Source organism: Myotis myotis, unplaced genomic scaffold, assembly GCF_014108235.1.
Source record: "Myotis myotis isolate mMyoMyo1 unplaced genomic scaffold, mMyoMyo1.p scaffold_m19_p_2, whole genome shotgun sequence".
NCBI lineage: Eukaryota > Metazoa > Chordata > Mammalia > Chiroptera > Vespertilionidae > Myotis > Myotis myotis.
The window spans coordinates 215,376,956-215,383,805 of NW_023416324.1; positions in this window are offsets into that span (position 1 = coordinate 215,376,956).

Below are 6,850 nucleotides of genomic sequence, written 5' to 3' on the forward strand. Positions count from 1 at the left end.
GCGGCCGCGCTCTCCTCCGGCAGCGCCCGCCCAGCAGCAGATCTGGTTCAGCACTTCTTTCCACTGCGGGCCAAGGCCAGGGCGTCATTCGCCGGGTGGGTGGCGCAGTGGGCTGGGCTGGGGGCGGGAAGGCTGTCCACCGGGAAGGGCTTGTCCTCGTCCTCCCGTGGATGCCATCTGCCACCTGACAACCCTGCCCCTCGGGGTGGCCGGCCGGCCTCTGCTGCCCATGGCTTCCTCTGTCCCCGGCGAGCAGCATGGGGGTGCATCCGGGGAGCACTGGGGAGCCTGACCCAGGAGCCTGGGCCCCTGGAAGGCGGGAGGCTCCACACTGCGCTTTGCCGATCTCCACCCACCAGCCGGGAGGCTATATCCGGGAGCTGCCCGCTTGCACACACTATTTCCACGGCATTTTAGAAAAAGGTTGTTTAATTATTTCCCCAAATCCTAACCCCTAGGCACAGGCTCCGCCTCTGGAACGCAGCCATAATACAGGCCCCTGGGGCTGAGGTTGGAAACTGTGGACCACGTCCCGGGGCACAGAGCGAGTCCTGTTCACAGACGGCGCCCGCGTCACAGCGTCCAGCCTCCGTCCCCCTCACAGGCCCCACCGCTCCCACGCGGCGGCGCCCGGCCCGGCCCGGAGGAGCCCGCCCTCGGAGGCCAGGGATTTCCTCAGGATGAGCCCGCGGCACAGACAAGAGGCGGGCCCGGCGGGCGGGGCGCAAGGAGCATCCTCCCCGAGAGAGAGCCACGGGCAGGCTCCTCGGTCCCCAGGTGCTGTCTCTTGGGCTGATGTCACCATCTTGGAGGCAAAGGGGAGGACAGGGCCACCGGCCGCCACCAACGGCCACGAACAATCCCAAGCCACTGCCGGCTCCTAGGCCGGGGCGATGCCAGGCAGCCTCAGCTTCCCAGACGGGAGCGCTACAAACCAGGCCGGCCAGGCCACACTGTCTTCTCCAAATGCACCTCCACCTCCGCAGGGAGCGCCCCACTCCTGCACGTTCCCCCACCCACGGGCAGATCCATCCTTCCCGGTGGGCGGGAGCCTGAAGGGGAGATGGGGGCAGGGGTTGTAGACCTTCCCGGGGAGTGGGCGCCAGGAGGAAGGATAGGGAGAGCTGGGCAGAGGGCAGGCCGCTCACTGCAGGTGCGAGAGGGGATCCAGCCCAGGGAGGCCCTGCAGAAGCCGCTGTGCGTTCCCCGACGCCACTCGCTCCGGGCTGTGTGTTCCCAGACGCTCTGGGCTGTGCTCCGAAGCCCTGGGCCTCTGGGTCCCGGCATCACAGCTGCTCCATCCACTGGGCGGCTCTGGCCGCAGGTCACAGCAACCCCAATGGGAGCAGCAGCAGCAGCAGGGGCGCAGCGGGTTCTATCATAAAACCCTGGAGGGGCGCTTCGGCCGTTGAACACGTGGCTCAAGGACATCAGCAGGACCCGGGTCCCCCTCTCTGCTCTGTGGTCTCAGCGGCTGCAGGAATCGGGTACTTTAATAGCGACCCCACCACCAGCGGAAGGCTGGCCTTGCCGCCACGCCACTCGAGCACCGAGGACTAAAGGGGGACGGACTCTGAATGAGGGCGAAGCCCAGGTCCCAGCACCCACATGACATTTAGGTCCAGGGAGGCCTCGTGCGCCCACCGGCCCTACGGCCGCCAAGGACACAGCGGGAGGCTCGGTCTCGCAGGGGCCACTGGGATCTGAAAACAATCCGCTCCCGTGGCTGTGGCCGTGGCTGTGGCCGGGAGGTTACTGCAGCCTTGATCCCAGGCCACTGGGCATGTGGCCAGATTGGGGGGTGGGGGGGTGGCTACAGCAAGAAACTTCAGAAGCAAACCTTGCCCGGGGCACCCATCTCCCCAGATTCTAGGAGAGGACAGCTGCTCGTGACCAGACCCCTCTGACGGGGCCGGAGGCAGGCACCCCCGTCCTCAACCCTCCCCCAGCACTCCCAGCCCCTGGGCTTCAGGACCCCCTCAAGGTCCCAGCTGGTCCCAGGGGGTTGGGGCCTCAGCGGGGCCGCAGAACGGGGAGGGCAAAGACGGACTTGACTCCATGTCAAACCTCTTTCTCCACAAAATCATCAAGACACCCCGGAAGGATGGGGAGATGAGTCACAACCCGCAGGACCCGGTTGGCCACCGCTCTCTCCTCATGAGCGCGTACAAACCCACTTTTAACAATGAGCGCACAGGTGAGCATACAGGTGAGCCGCACAGGTGAGCCACACAGGTGAGCACACATGTGAGCCACACAGGTGAGCCACACAGGTGAGCCGCACAGGTGAGCCACACAGGTGAGCACACAGGTGAGCACACAGGTGAGCCACACAGGTGAGCCACACAGGTGAGCACACAGGTGAGCCACACAGGTGAGCACACAGGTGAGCCACACAGGTGAGCCACACAGGTGAGCACACAGGTGAGCACACAGGTGAGCCACACAGGTGAGCCACACAGGTGAGCACACAGGTGAGCACACAGGTGAGCCACACCGAGCTCACGGCGAAAACACAACAGCGCCCGCCGCTGCTGGTGAGCCAGCGGGTCTGAGAACCGAGGCGCCTTCCTTTCTGCCCGGGGACCACAGAGCGGGGGGGGGGGGAGGGGGGGCGGGTGCTGTCCCGTGGCGGCCTTTCCTCTATGAAACGGCGAGGAGGTGCCGCGTGGGGAAGGGGAGCGGCTGGCACCGCCAGGCTCCACTCGGGGCGGCAGAAGCCCAGGGCCTTCCTGGGGGTCAACTCGCCCAAAACGGAGCAAGAAGACTGAGAAGGTGCCTGAGCTTCGATGTGGAGACTCCACATCCAGAAGCGCATCCCGAGGGCGCCTCTGCGGAGGCCTCGTGGCGCCGTGCGCTCCAGAGCAGCGGCCGCCAGCCTCCCGGGCCTCACGGACCCCAGCGGCCACAGACCACCCGTCGGCGACCGCTGCTCCAGAGCCTCAGCCCAGCCCTGCTCTCCCCACGGCAAGGCTTGGAGTTACCAAGGCTGGTGGCCTCTGGATGGCCTTGTGGCGAAGGCACGTCCCTCTCCTCATGTGCAGTCACCAGAACCATGCAGAAGCACCCCGTGCGTCATTTTTCACTCACTGCCCTTTATTCTCCTCCCAGCTGCCGTCCATTTGGAGTTTAAAAGCCATTCCAGCAACTACTTTCCTCAAAAGCCCTGCACATCGAATCTTCACACCCATCGCCAGGTCTCTGTCCCGGCAGGTGTCGGACGGGGACATCCTTGCACGCCCTGGGGATGCGAGCAGGAGAGACGCACTGCAGGCTCCTGCAAGCCCTGCTCCCTGCGCGGCTCTCGCTGCTGCTCACAGTACAAAGCGCCGCCGGGTTGTGGGGAGCAGTCCCACCCTGTCTCCCAAAGGGCTCAGTGCACAAAGCCTGCGCCCGCATTTCCCACAGAGTTGCTCACACTCACACAGGGTGTCTGTGCAATGGATCTGCTCACACTCACGAGGGTGTCTGCACAATAGATCTGCTCACACTCACATGAGGGTGTCTGCACAATAGATCTGCTCACACTCACACGAGGGTGTCTGCACAATAGATCTGCTCACACTCACATGAGGGTGTTTGCACAATAGTTCTCCTCACACTCACACGAGGGTGTCTGCACAATGGATCTGCTCACACTCACACGAGGGTGTCTGCACAATAGATCTGCTCACACTCACACGAGGGTGTCTGCAAATAGATCTGCTCACACTCACACGAGGGTGTGTGCACAATAGATCTGCTCACACTCACACGAGGGTGTCTGCACAATGGATCTGCTCACACTCACACGAGGGTGTCTGCACAATGGATCTGCTCACACTCACACGAGGGTGTGTGCACAATGGATCTGCTCACACTAACACGAGGGTGTGTGCACAATGGATCTGCTCACACTCACACGAGGGTGTCTGCACAATGGATCTGCTCACACTCACACGAGGGTGTCTGCACAATGGATCTGCTCACACTCACATGCGGGTGTGTGCACAATGGATCTGCTCACACTCACATGAGGGTGTCTGCACAATGGATCTGCTCACACTCACATGAGGGTGTCTGCACAATGGATCTGCTCACACTCACATGCGGGTGTGTGCACAATGGATCTGCTCACACTCACATGAGGGTGTCTGCACAATGGATCTGCTCACACTCACATGAGGGTGTCTGCACAATAGATCTGCTCACACTCACACGAGGGTGTCTGCACAATAGATCTGCTCACACTCACACGAGGGTGTGTGCACAATAGATCTGCTCACACTCACACGAGGGTGTCTGCACAATAGATCTGCTCACACTCACATGAGGGTGTGTGCACAATGGATCTGCTCACACTCACACGAGGGTGTCTGCACAATGGATCTGCTCACACTCACATGAGGGTGTCTGCACAATGGATCTGCTCACACTCACATGCGGGTGTGTGCACAATGGATCTGCTCACACTCACATGAGGGTGTCTGCACAATGGATCTGCTCACACTCACATGAGGGTGTCTGCACAATAGATCTGCTCACACTCACACGAGGGTGTCTGCACAATAGATCTGCTCACACTCACATGAGGGTGTTTGCACAATAGATCTCCTCACACTCACACGAGGGTGTCTGCACAATGGATCTGCTCACACTCACACGAGGGTGTCTGCACAATAGATCTGCTCACACTCACACGAGGGTGTGTGCACAATAGATCTGCTCACACTCACACGAGGGTGTCTGCACAATGGATCTGCTCACACTCACACGAGGGTGTCTGCACAATGGATCTGCTCACACTCACACGAGGGTGTGTGCACAATGGATCTGCTCACACTCACACGAGGGTGTGTGCACAATGGATCTGCTCACACTCACACGAGGGTGTCTGCACAATGGATCTGCTCACACTCACACGAGGGTGTCTGCACAATGGATCTGCTCACACTCACACGAGGGTGTCTGCACAATGGATCTGCTCACACTCACACGAGGGTGTCTGCACAATGGATCTGCTCACACTCACATGCGGGTGTGTGCACAATGGATCTGCTCACACTCACATGAGGGTGTCTGCACAATGGATCTGCTCACACTCACATGAGGGTGTCTGCACAATGGATCTGCTCACACTCACATGAGGGTGTCTGCACAATGGATCTGCTCACACTCACATGAGGGTGTCTGCACAATAGATCTGCTCACACTCACACGAGGGTGTCTGCACAATGGATCTGCTCACACTCACATGAGGGTGTCTGCACAATGGATCTGCTCACACTCACATGAGGGTGTCTGCACAATGGATCTGCTCACACTCACATGAGGGTGTCTGCACAGTGCGTTCCCTAACGGGTTGTAGGAAATAGATCTGCTCACACACACACGAGGGTCCCCCTAACGTGCTGTAGGGAAGAGCGGAAACACAGGCAGTAAACCCACTAGGGCTGCTGAACCCGGGCGGTAAACTACACCTGCTGACAGGAAAACGGATCCAAAGGCATCAAGAACAAGTACCGTGGGACTTCATTTCTCCGACTTAATTCATTCCAGAAGGCTGTTCGAGAAGCAATTTGTTCGAAAACCAAATCATTTTTCCCATTAGAATAATGTAAATTGAATTAATCTGCTCCCGACCCCAAGATGATCCCCGTTTTAGCCTTTCTTCTATACAGGGCATGCCCAGCGCCCTGTGAGATTTACAAATAACCACTTCTTTTCTCAAATGTATGGAACCAGGCCCTACCGACCTTACACGGCTGATTCATATATCGCTGCCTCGGAGAAGCTGTCACCGCCAACCCCTTCCCGTCCCCTCAGCAGCAGGTTTCCTGCCCAGGTTGTGGGCTCGATCCCCATTCGGTTGCCTGACTTGTCCTGTGAGCGCTTTCACGCCCTTCGCAGCGTGAGCGCTCTTGACGGCCACTTTGTTTTAAAACTGTGGTCACCATGGATTTCCCAGCAACAAAGGCTTCTCTCCTCGTTTGTTGCCTGAGATGCTTCTCATCACGCGGACACATCAGCATGAAAGGGCTGTCGGGTCGAAAACTGAAGTTTCGGTCGACAAGCGAGACATTTTTTCTGTAACCAACTGGGTCGAAAACTGAACTGTTTGCGATGAGAGGCGTTCGAGAACCGAGGTCTGACTGTCTACTACAATCCCACCTGTGCCGCAAGGAGAAATAAACCTTCTCTTTGCACATGGGACATTTCTGGGAAGGTCTGCGAGCTGCTGGCAGGGGGACCCGCGGGGGGCAGGGGAGGGGAGGGAAAGGGGGACTTGGGCTCTTGCTTGCCACCTCGCAGCCTTCTGCAGTGTTTCACTTCGTCAGGAGTGACGCAGGCCCCGGCGAACAGGAGGTGCGGCCACTGCGCGGCCGGTGCTCTCCGGTTTGGGGCGCTCATTGCCACGTCGGGGGCCTGCCCACAGAGCGAGCGCCACTCCAGCCGTCACGGTCACCTCGGTGCAGAGCTCTCCCACGTCCCCACAGAAGCACCTCAATGAGCAAACAGAACCAACAGTGACCTCCAGGGGGGAAGGAAACTGGCCAGAGCTTCTCCAGCACCATTTCTTTAGTGTCCAGGTACCTTAATATTCAGGAAATTTTTGAATTTTGCTCTAGAATAAAGTCTACTGACTTATTATTTAAAAAAAAATAATAATAATGTCCTCTTGCCCGGCTGGCATGGCTCAGTGGTTGAGTGTCGACCTATGAACCAGGAGGTCACGCTTGGACTCCTGGTCAGGGCACAGGCCCAGGTTGTGGGCGCGATCCCCAGTATGGGGCGCGCAGGAGGCAGCCGATCAGTGATTCTCTCTCATCATTGATGTTTCTCTCTCCCTCTCACTTCCTCTCTGAAATCA